Below are 13233 nucleotides of genomic sequence, written 5' to 3' on the forward strand. Positions count from 1 at the left end.
ACCTCTTAATTCTGCTCAGGTGGGGAAGAGGAAGTCATGCTTTCGCTTTGGATTGGAGGCACACTTATTTAAAGGGTTAGTTCACCCAAAAATTCTGTCATTAATTACTTACCCTCATGTCGTTCGACACCCGTCAGACCTCCGTTCATCTTCGGAACAGAAATTAAGATATTTTAGTTGAAATCTGATGGCTCTGAAAGGCCTCCATTGGCACAATGGCACGGTTCACTCTCAAGGCCCTTAAAAGGGACTAAAGACGTCGTTACAAAGTCCATCTCACTACAGTGGTTCTAAAATAACTTTATGAATCTGCGACAACAGTTTTTGTGTGCAAAAAAACCCCTAAATAACGGCTTTCATAGTGATGACCGATTTCAAAACACGGCATCATGAAGCTTCGAAGCGTTATGAATCAATGAGCCGATTCATGATTCGGATCGCGTGTCAAACGGCCAAACTGCTGAAATTTGGCGATTCAAACTGCTGAATCGACTCGCTGATTCATAACGCTTCGAAGCTTCATGATGCCTTGTTTTGAAATCGTCATCACTATGTAAGTCGTTATTTAGGGTTTTTTTTGCGCACAAAAACTATTGTCGACGATTCATAAAGTTATTTTAGAACCACTGTAGTGAGATGGACTTTGTAACGACGTCTTTAGTACCTTTTAAGGGTCTTGAGAGTGAACCGTGCATTGTGCCAATGGAGGCCTTTCAGAGCCATCAGATTTCAACTAAAATATCTTCATTTCTGTTCCGAAGATGAACGGAGGTCTGACGGGTGTCCAACGACATGAGGGGAAGTCATTAATGACAGAATTTTCATTTTTGGGTGAACTAACCCTTTAAGCAAAACTTTGTGAAGTATGAATGAAACTATTCCTATCCTGATTGGTGTTGCGTCATGACGTAACTTGACGGCATACACAGAAGCTACAAAGGGACGCCAGCACATAACAAAGATAGCTATCTTGCCGTCTTGCCTGGAGTAACCCCTGGCGGAGTAAAGGACATCCTTCATCACCTAAACTTGGCTAGGTGCCTAAGGTGGCATCAAGTGTGGCACGGTGGTTCTTCAGGCCTTCCATCTTCCACCACGTGTCGGCGGAAGAAGAGAGACTTTTATCTGCTCTGCCCGGTCAGAGCACTGAACATCTACATGCAGAAGTCTTCGCAGTGGAGAAAGTGGGACCAGTTGTTGATGTGCTTTGGCTCATCCAAGAAAGGGCTGCCTGCATCAAAGCAGACAATCAGTAATTGGATTGTCCAGGCTATAGCCACGGCCTATCAGGTGCACAATCTGCCTTCACCTGCGGCCATGAGGGCTCGCTCTACTAGAGGCATGGCGTCCTCTAGGGTCCTCCTTTCTGGAGTCCCGCTATAGGAGATCTGTGATGCGGCTGGGTGGGCCATCCCACACACCTTCATTAGGTTCTATGGTCTGCACCTCCCTGCGACGCAAGGTGCTAGGGTGCTCTCGTCCTAAGTGTGGCTGGTTTACAGCTTCACACTAGGGCAGGCATGATTTTCGGTGTGGCATAGTGGGTACTCGTTCCCCAAAGTGCGTTACGACGCAGTTCAAGTTCCCTCAAAAGGGAACGAGACACTGCGTCTCGCGGCCACACCTCATCATGCCTGAAGCACTTAATTCATTGCAAAGCTATCTCTGTTATGTGTCGGCATCCCTTTGTAGCTTCTTTGAATGCCGTCACATGTTATGTCATGACACAACACCAATCAGGATTGGAATAGTTTCATCCATTCTTCAGATGCGCTACACTTAGGGAGCGTTCCCAAAGTGCGTTATGACACAGTGCCTCATTCCCTTTCTCAGGGAACAAGGGTTACAGTCATAACCCGAGACGTTTTCTACAGCTAATGGAATTAAAACATCAAGGAAACAAACTGCAAGTTATGAAAAACATACATATAAATATGTAAAGGGAAACCCGCTAAATTGGCAGTAAGAACAATTAAGTAACACATTTTCGTTGACCGCTAAATAAATGCTTTTTTAATAGTCGGTAATGCTCTGGCACCATATAGCTGTCAGAAAAACTATAACACACAGCCAAATTGGCTTTCTAAATGCGCAATTTTATAACAAAATTACAGCATGATAAATAAAAAAGGCATGGTTGTTACAACCCAAATGTGGGTCAAATATGGACAAACCCAACTGTTGGGTTACTTTTGTTATTTTTATTATATTTTTAACCCAATGGTTGGGTTTGTCCATTTAGACCCAAATCTGGGCTGAAACACCCAGCATTTTATTAGAGTGAAGAAGGCTTAGGCTTGTAATTTTGAATATATAGGCTACATTAAACCACGCATAGGAGCGTTTTGATTATTGATGTGTACCAACACAAACCGAAAGTTACATTTCATCACAGGGCATTTCTAATGAGACCTGGACTGGAGTTATTGGTTTACAACTTGCTTATGAATTGATTGCTTTGTCAAGACTAAATAAGAAATTAAATGTAACAAAAATACATACTTTTTTTCCGTTCTTGGCACTTTTTTTCTGTTCCAGAAGGATAGTTTTATTTTGCAGCCATAGCCATGTCAAGAAGACACATGTTATTATCTGCCGCATTGCATGATGTCCGAGTCTGAAACAGTTATTTAATAAATATAGATCATTATTCAAAATATTTCCACAGGACTCTGCAAATGTTTTAATAGACACCATACATATATTTGCATGTCATAAATAAATATTCACATTATGGTAAATTACCGTCATGTTATATAGTGATAAGCAAGGGCGTCCCCTGGTGGTTCCTATGCCCTATGCGTAGTTTGTGAATAGGGAGGATTGGCTCTGGCTGTGTCTGAGGATTTAAATCGCTTGCTTAATTTAAACTGGAGTGATAGAGTGCATTAACGCCTCTGCATGAGTGTCGCCAATTGTTGTTACGCAGAAAAGTCAGGTAAACTTAGGATGTGCGTTGACCTCAGAGAACAAATAAAGCAGTGATTGTGCACTCTTTTCCATTGCCACACATGGATGAACTTTCTCTCTGCTCTAAAGGGTTCTACTGTTTTCTCTACAATCAACCTGACTGATGCTTTCTACCAAGTGCCACTTCATGAGGACAGTCGAGATTATTTTACGACCGACTGTTACGTTTTTGCTGTGTTCCTTCCGGCTTGGCAGCATTTCAGAAGATAATGACCATCATCCTGACTGGCTTGTCAGGGTTTGATATTTACCTGGACAACATTATCATCCATGGACGTGACAAAGCACTTTGCAACGACTAGAAGCTTGCAGCTCAATAAAGACCACCAGCCTGTTGTTCTTAGGACATATTGTTCCAGACGAGGGTCTTCTTCCTGATGAATCACATGTACAGGCGATTTAAAATGCTCCTGCTGGTTACCTGTGACGTTTGCCCTCACCTTCTTCTCCTGCAGATAATGCTGTTGCTCCAGCTCCTGTTGATGAGGAGTTTGTTGCTTTTCTATTGGCTGCCCATAATTCTCTGTCTGCTGCTGATGTTGATGCTGCTTGTGCTTATTGTTCTGCTCTAACCAAACTTCACACACAGATTTCCAATGGTTGGCCTCCTTCGCCCAAGGGAATGGACGTTGAGTTGCAATATTATAAACTATGACTGGAACTGTCTGTTAAGGAAAGCTGCCTGTAGATTTCTAGTAATCCTAAAACATTGATTAGCTGGACAGTGGCCCTCCAAGACCTCAGATGTGTGTATTATGCTGGGTACACACTACAAGATAATCGGGGCGATTTTGGACCAATTTCTCCCCTTCCAACAATCCTAGGTAAAGTCACGATTATCTTGATGGTTCTACAGATTATTTTAGCAGATTTTTCTGTGGTGTGTTAAGAGTGACTAAATCCGTTGAAACATGAAACATGAAACATGTTGAATATTTACGATCTGAAATCCTGTTGTGTGGGGGGAACCCCGAAGACAAACGTGCACACACTCTGGAGATTTTCACATGAAGCGTTTGATTGGCCATTGGGCTGGTTTTGGGCTAGTTTTGATTGGCCATTGGGCTGGTTTTGGGCTAGTTTTGATTGGCCATTGGGCTGGTTTTGGGCTAGTTTTAATTGGCCATTGGGCTGGTTTTGGGCTAGTTTTGATTGGCCATTGGGCTGGTTTTGGGCTAGTTTTGATTGGCCATTGGGCTAGTTTTGGGCTAGTTTTGATTGGCCATTGGGCTAGTTTTGGGCTAGTTTTGATTGGCCATTGGGCTAGTTTTAGGCTAGTTTTGATTGGCCATTGGGCTAGTTTTAGGCTAGTTTTGATTGGCCATTGGGCTGGTTTTGGGCTAGTTTTGATTGGCCATTGGGCTGGTTTTGGGCTAGTTTTGATTGGCCATTGGGCTAGTTTTGGGCTAGTTTTGATTGGCCATTGGGCTAGTTTTAGGCTAGTTTTGATTGGCCATTGGGCTGGTTTTGGGCTAGTTTTGATTGGCCATTGGGCTGGTTTTGGGCTAATTTTGATTGACCATTGGGCTGGTTTTGGGCTAGTTTTGATTGGCCATTGGGCTAGTTTTGGGCTAGTTTTGATTAGCCATTGGGCTAGTTTTGGGCTAGTTTTGATTGGCCATTGGGCTGGTTTTGGGCTAGTTTTGATTGGCCATTGGGCTAGTTTTGGGCTAGTTTTGATTGGCCATTGGGCTGGTTTTGGGCTAGTTTTGATTGGCCATTGGGCTAGTTTTGGGCTAGTTTTGATTGGCCATTGGGCTAGTTTTGGCCTAGTTTTGATTGGCCATTGGGCTGGTTTTGGGCTAGTTTTGATTGGCCATTGGGCTTGTTTTGGGCTAGTTTTGATTGGCCATTGGGCTGGTTTTGGGCTAGTTTTGATTGGCCATTGGGCTGGTTTTGGGCTAGTTTTGATTGGCCATTGGGCTGGTTTTGTTGCGCAAACCTAGCAACCCTAGTGTTGGGTGCCCTCCATGACAAGGGTTGCACCAAAAATGTATATAAGTCCACACTAGAGGCTTAGTAACTACTAGCTAGTTAATAATTGACTACTTTATTCAGTTCCACCATTTGTTCTCAAGGCAGAGCATAAATGTCTCTTCATAAAGTAATGCGTAGTCGCATGGTATGATGTTTACCCTCGATCCAATAGCAGCCTTCAAATACGTGAGCAGAAGTTGTGTTCAAATGCTTGCATGTTTACATTGATTTTAGCATGTTGTTTTGTGGTTGATAGGGGGTTGTGGAGGGTTGCTAGTTGATGCTTACAGGACCAAGTTTCTATAGGTATGTTTCCATCCAAGTTGAGAATTAAATTTGTGGAACAAAAGTTGATATAGCTGTTAATAGGCAAAATCACATGACTTTTTTATGTGCAACTATGAATTTACTCAGTGAATGTGTTTCCATCACTCTCCTCAACAACGCATCATTTCAGGTATCATTCATGTCTGCAGCACCAACAGTTTAGGTAGTTAACAACCAATGCGGGTGGTAAGTAAAAGCCAGGGAGGGTGAGGTCAAAGGTCATGCATTGTGATAGCCAGAACAGGAAGAGGAAACCGTAAACATCCTGAACTGTTTGCTGAAGGGCTTGTTGTCATGGTGAAAGTGTCTATGAGGTTAATGACTAGAGAGTGTGTGTGTGTGTGTGTGTGTGTGTGTGTGTGTGTGTGTGTGTGTGTGTGTGTGTGTGTGTGTGTGTGTGTGTGTGTGTGTGTGTGTGTGTGTGTGTGTGTGTGTGTGTGTGTGTGTGACATCTCATTCAAGACCAGCATTCCATAGCTAGAGAGAAGTGCTTCACGATAAGATGTGTGTGTATATGTTGTAACACTCTCTTCAACATGTCTCTGTTTTCTGTCTCCAGCATCTCGCATATTGATTCTGCGCCGTGAAAAGCTTCTTCCACTTAGTGCTGAGATCTTGTCTTCCAACAGGATGCTCATATCTCCACAGGAGAGCAGATATCACAGCCCACACTACTGTCACATGAAAGACTACACAGATTGATCTGGTTTAATGGTTATCAGTAGATATATTACATGCCTTTACATAGAGATTAATGGGATAAAACTTAATCTTCATGGTCTGTTTGGAATCTGAAAGACACAGAGGCCAGCCACCGCCAGCGTTTTTGATCATTTTCACAAAGTTTCATGGCCCCAGAATATTTTGTTGTATGAATATCTGAATATGCAATATATCAAAACAGACCCTCTGCTTTTAAACAAAAAAAAACTTGCTTAATGCATTCCTTTTTATCAACATGTGGGTTAATTTCATTTAAAAAAAAGCAACATTTTGAGCAACAAGCTGAGAAAATCGTGTTTTTGTCAAAGACTACATCCAGATCGGATTCAGAGCGATGATCAAACACAGATGGAGTAGATCGAGTCCATCAACACCCCCAAAGCTTAACAGTCCTACAGCTCGTCCTGGGTCGACATTTCATTCAGTAACATTAGGCAGTTTTGATTTATACGCTGTTTAATGTTGATGATCCCATTATTTTACATATGCATATGATTATATATATGATATCACTTGTTTCTGCTTCTTTTTTTCTGCTTCTGTGTTTTGATCAGGAGATTCAGTCCTCTTTCAGAAGATGTGTCATAGCACCCATTGATAGAGGGGAAAGAGTGAAAAACTCAAAAACATATTTGAAATAAGACTTCAAAGCTATAAGAAAAGTCTGTAAAAATAGGGCACAGTGTACTGTGCTAATATGAAGACATTTTCTGTACTGATTTTTTCACAGGTATTTTACCTGTTACACATTGAACTGTGTTGTGTTTTAGGGACAAAGGACATGTCTGTAATCTTAATGGATAATGTCCTGCCAAAAAAAGGATCAGTGCCTTTTCTGTTAGTACAAAACTCACCACAACATACAATTGATATCTCGAATGAAGTGCCTCATCGAGCTGCTACCTCTCTAAAAGTGATAAGACTAAGTTATTTTGACCTAGTGGATGATGATAAAACCCCTTAGATTTACACTGAAGGAGGAACCCGAGTCACATCTTGAGATGTCACAGACTGTGGGCTGGGATTTCTTTGTCTCTTTTGGCCAGTAAGCAACAACCTAGCAGATTTATCGGCTGCTCATTAATGATGCGAATCTCTTGTTCCAGCACATCCCAAAGCTGCTCTATTGGACTGAGATTTGGTGACTGTGGAGGCCATTTGAATTTAGTGAGCTCATATCGTTATGTTAAAGAAAGGAGTTTGAGATGATTGTGTGACGTTTGAGGTGTGTTATCCTGCAGGAAGTATCCATCAGAAAATGTGCATACTGCGGTCATAAGGGGATAGACATGGTCAGCTACAATACTCAGGTAGGCTGCGGCGTTTAAACAAGGCTCAATTGGTACTAAGGAACCCAAAGTGTGCCAAGAAAATATTGTTCACACAGTTACACCTCCAGCAGCCTGAACCGCGGATACAAGGCAAGATGGATCCGAGCTCTCATGTTGTTTACACCAAATTCTGACCCGACCATCTGAATTTCGCAAAAGAAATCCAGACTCAACATCTTTCCAGTCTTCTATTTTCCAGTTTTGGTGAGTCCGTGTGAATTGTAGCCTCAGGGTTGGACGTTCTTCTGATAGCCTGGATCTCACAACTCCGAAAACATCAGATCAAATTTCCAAATAGGCGCTATCTTTATTAATAAACCACAGATTTGAGCTTTAACAACGACATTCTCGTCTGAAAAACTAAATTCCGTGACACAATAACAGCAGTATTTTTAAATTAAACTGGTTTTCTCATCCACTATTGACGCTGGTTGGTTGGTGCGAGATGCATTCTGGGATACCTGGCTGTCTCAAGTCCGCACAAGTCACTTCTTGATAAAAGGGGCGGATCAAGAACACTTTCCGGGGATTTTAACTGTAATTGACTAGATGTGAACTTTTAATTGGAACAGTACTGATGACATTTCACAAGAACACAAGTACAGACAAGAATGCATTGAGAAACGGCCCGAATCTACATGCCTAAATGCATTGAGTTGTTGCCATGTGATTGGCTGATTAGATATTTGCATCAACAAGCAGTTGAACAGGTGAATAAAGCAATGAGTGTATGGCTGCTTACAAAAGCTGAAAAGGAAGGCAACAAGGCACGTCCGAATCCAATGTTAGCTTCACTTCTTGTCTCCTGAGATACACTATATTGCCAAAAGTTTTGGGACGCCTGCCTTTACATGCACATGAAATTTAATGACATCCCATTCTTAATCTGTAGGGTTTAATATGGAGTTGGCCCACTCTTTGCAGCTCTAACAGCTTCAACTCTTCTGGGACGGCTTTCCACAGGTTTATGAGTGTGTTTATGGGAATTATTGACCATTCTTCTAGAAGTGCATTTGTGAGGTCAGGCACTGATGTTGGACGAGAAGGCCTGGCTCTCAGTCTCCGCTCTAATTCATACCAAAGGTGTTAAATCGGGTTGAGGTCAGGACTCTGTGCAGGCCAGTCAAGTTCCTCCACACCAAACTCACTCATCCATGTCTTTATGGACCGAGGCTTTGTGCACTGGAGAGCAGTCATGTTGGAACAGGAAGGGGCCGTCCCCAAACTGTTCCCACAAAGTTGGGAGCATGAAATTGTCCAAAATGTCTTGCTCTGCTGAATCATTAAGAGTTTCTATCACTGGAACTAAGTGGCCAAGCCCAAACCCTGAGAAACAACCCCACACCATAATCCCCCCTCCACTAAACTTTACACTTGGCACAATGCAGTCAGGCAAGTACCGTTCTCCTGGCAACCACCAAACCCAGACTCGTCCATCGGATTGCTAGACAGAGAAGCGTGATTGGTCACTCCAGAGAACACGTCTCCACTGCTCTAGAGCAGAGTCCTGCACTGGTGCAGGTGACCCGCGAATATTGCTGAAACGGGTGAAAATCATCCTAACTGTGTCAGTCGTCGAGATGGATCCTGAGGAGTTGAAGAAAAGATTGTTTATTGGATAGCCGCAAATGTGGAACTTCATTGCTGAAGAAGAACGCAGATAACTGTGGTAACAAACCAAGCACAAGCAGTTCTATCAAACAGTATTTTTCAAAAGGGGACAGAACTGAATGTGCCTCGTAGAGATGATAAGGACACATAACCATTTTCTTCATGATGTAGCCTTTTGACAGCTTCGGCTGAAGTTGTCCTCGTGTTAATGGTCGTGTAATAACTTCTGTATGCTGGCAATAAACATTTTTTGTAAGTGTGTCTATAATGTGATATGCTAAACTGATTTTATTTCGGGAGCGGGTCGGGTGTCGGTTCTATTTTAAGCGGGTCGGGTGCAGATTTTAATTAGTGCTGCTGTCGGAAAACGGGTCGGATGCGGTTTTAAGCACTGCGGGTATGGGTGGAGGCAGATTTACACAATCGGACCTGTGCAGGACTCTGCTCTAGAGTCCAGTGGCGGCGTGCTTTACCCCACTGCATCCCACGCTTTGCATTGCACTTGTAAGGCTATGGAAACCCATTGCATGAAGCTCTACACACTGTTCTTGAGCTTATCTGAAGGCCACATGAAGTTTGGAGGTCTGTAGTTATTGACTCTGCAGAAAGTTGGTGACTTCTGCGCTCTGTGACCCTCAGCATGTGCTGACCCAGCTCTGTGATTTTACGTGGCCTATCACTTCATGGTTGAGTTGCTGTTGTTCCCGATTGCTTCCACTTTGTTATAATACCACTAACAGTTGAGCGTGGAATATTTAGTAGTGAGGAAATTTCACGAATGGACTTATTGCACAGGTGTCAACCTATCACGGACCCACGCTTGAGTTCACTGAGCTCCTGAGAGCGACCCACTCTTTTTTTATACACCTGTGGCCATGGAAGTGATTGAACACCTGAATTCAATGATTTGGAGGGGTGACCCAATACTTTTCGCAATATAGTGTACCATCATCCTGATTGATTTTTGAAGGCAGCATACATGTATCTTTCGCTGCCTTTCATATCCCACAATCCTGTTCCATTCTGTGACAGTTGAGCTAAAAAATAAAGATGTCGTCTGAAAGTGGTGGTTGGTGTTCAGTTTGTGTGTAAATGTACGTTTTTGACCTACTTGACTTACACTTTTGATGTAATTTCTGCCGAGAAATTGCTATTGTAGTAATTAAATATTTGCCATTGCCTGATAGGTAAGACAACGAGGCAACAAATCACTGCCTAAGCTTTCGGACGCAGCCCAAATGTCATTGTTGTCCATGATAGTACAATTGTGTACATTTGGGGTCAATTTAACCCCAGCAAAAACATGCCCGGGTGAAAAAGATGTACGCTTAATTTAATGTTCACTTGTTGTGCATTAAATCTTAAAAGTATTTTTTTTTAACTGTACTTGCAGATATATAATATTAATTAAATAAAAGGCCAGTATGAGTGTGTGTGTGTGTGTGTGTGTGTGTGTGTATACACACCCTGTGTCATTATCAACAAATTCACAAAGGTCTCACTGGAAAAGCTACAAAACCACTAGATGGTGATATTGCACTGAAGCTCACTAACACTAGTCTGCTGGTAATCATCTGAAGCAGAGCTCCCACTCTCATTCAAAGTCAAATATTATCTTTTGAGAGCAATCTAAACAGAGTTCGTTTGTCACACTGTATAAAAAATAACACAAGAATTACAAGTCACTCCAACAATGACTGGCCCTGATCTAATTGAACTAACATTAAGAGGCGAGTTTTAATGCTCTCATTCCATGTGATTGAAGCCCTCAGACCCTCATTCAGTCATAAATGGCCATTCATCACTGAGAGCATTTGTTCAAGCTGCTGTTATCTTTCATAAATATTTACTTCCCCTGGTTTAAAACCTCCCCTTCACACCTCCAATAGATATGGGTCATCGAGACAGCAATGGAGAGAATGGCCCGCTGTAAACAGCCAAAGAAAAGGAAACAAACCATGCCTTCGCTCTTCAAACAAACCCCACAATTGCGTGTGTGTCGGTAATCACAAGCTATTCAAGTATGCAAATACTGCAAGTACAAAAAGAAGGATGGGAAGCATCGTGGGACTTTTTTTTCCCCCCCTGATGAAGTCTTCAGGAGTTGCGTGACTACCTGCAGGATGAGAGACAGATGCCCTACAGTAAACTATCATGTGTGTCTCCAGAAAGACAAACACATCAAACCTGACTTCATCAGGCCTTTGGAGGTTTAGTGAGTTACTAGTGCACAGCACTTTTGAGCCGCATAAGTGCTTTTAAATGTTTGGACACAATCTTAAAGGGCTTACAGGAGAATTACTACACGACCTGAAAGGCAAAGCTTTATTCTGATGGTCTACTCTGTAACTCTGCAACTCCATGTCAACTAGCAGCAGTCATTAGAGTATTAGTAGACTGTCTGGTTAATATCTGCTAACTCTTTATTTTGATGGTCCCTCAACAGACACTCTACTGACTACAAGTAACTTTGCAAGTACATGTCAACATATTCTACTAACCCCAACCCTATTAACCCTAACCTCACAGTCTACAAATACTCTAATGAGAGTCAGTTGACATAGTTGCAAAGTTACTGATAGTCAGTAGAATGTCTAAAGTGCACCATCGAAATAAAGTGCAACCAAAAAAATAGGGGTTTCAGTTCATTGAAATTGAAAGATTCTTATATTTGTTGTCATTAGGACTGGTTTAAATTATAATCATAGTTCTTTTTACATTCCTTTAGTGCTTTGACACATTATTAACATTATTAGCTTATTGTCAGGAAGCTTTTACAACCCTCAGAGCATTCAAATTATATCGTTTCAAAGCTTAAAAAAAAAGTCAATCAGCATTTAAACCAAGTTAAATTTTCATTTGAGTTCTGTCAGGTCATCTATTTATTGTGTTCATAAATATTTTCAAATGTACACATGTAAATATACTGTTTTCAGATTTACAAATAAGCATATTTCAGGATTTATAAGTTATTTGGATGTATATATTTAAAGTTAGGCTATATGATTTAAAGCTTTATATTTAGATATCTATTTGGAATTAAAATGATATATTAAACCCTAATGCTGAAAATAATTAATTGGTTTGAGTAGGATAAACTTAAATTAAACAAATTAGTTCAATTAAATGAACTGTTAGGAGTATTTATAACTTTAATTTTCTTTTGCGTTCACAGAACTGACACATTTTAAGTAATCTGAACTGTTTCATTGTTTTGAGTTTCTTTTAATTTAGATGAACTTAAATTGAACTGAAACTGAGCTGTGATTTCTATTTCCCAGCATGCTTTGCAATGACACTCAAAGGGACAGTAAATGCTAAAATTAAGTTAAATATTTTTTTTGTGCAAAAATAATGTCCAGTGGGAGATTTATTGGTGTTTATTAATGTTTAGCTATGCTACTTTAGAAGAGTTTCTGTTATGTTGGTTTTTGGGGGGTTGAGTTAAAAAATCAGTTCTGCTTACTTAAACTTTGAATTTCTTAACTTAAAAATGTTGATGTAACTGATTACCTCAAATATTTTGAGTTTTGACAACTTATTTGGGTTTATCGTTGTCACTATATGTTTGAATATATTGTTTAGGGTCTACATCAATATGATTTAGATTATAGCTTTATATTTAGATTTATATACATTTGCATTTTGAACTACATTTATACACAGTACACTCTAAAAATACTGTAAAAAACAACCCAGGTTGAGTTGTAAATGGACAAACCCAGCAGTTGAGTTAAATGTTTGCCCAACCTGCTGGGTGGTTTTATATAACCCAACTATTGTTTAAAAATTACTATATGGCTTGCTTAAAATTAACCCAAAATCGGTTGGAAATTAAAAATCAGACACATAACTACTAGAGGCAACAATAATAATCAAAAAGTTCATTCATTAATGAACAATTTAATAAATGTTTATTGTTTAATTAATATTCATTAAACTTATGAATAATGTTCATTTATTAAACATATTAATAAATGTTAATTTCCAACGTACTTTGGGTTCATTTTGAGCAAGGAATACGGTCGTTTTTAAAGAATAGCTGTGTTAAATAAAACTATACCCAGTCGGTTGGGCAAACATTTAACCCAATCGCTGGGTTTGTCCATTTTTCAACCCAACTTGGCTTGTTTTTAACCCAGCATTTTTTTTAGAGTGTATTTCTAAATGTATTATGCAGTGTTACAACTAGTTATTATATATACAAAGTTATTTTGCATGGTCAGTTTTTAGCTTTGTACTCAGAATTATTATATGCAAGTTGATTTAAAATATACTTTTAACAAATGTGTAT

The sequence above is a fragment of the Gobio gobio genome (assembly GCF_949357685.1).
Source record: "Gobio gobio genome assembly, chromosome: 21".
Taxonomy (NCBI): domain Eukaryota; kingdom Metazoa; phylum Chordata; class Actinopteri; order Cypriniformes; family Gobionidae; genus Gobio; species Gobio gobio.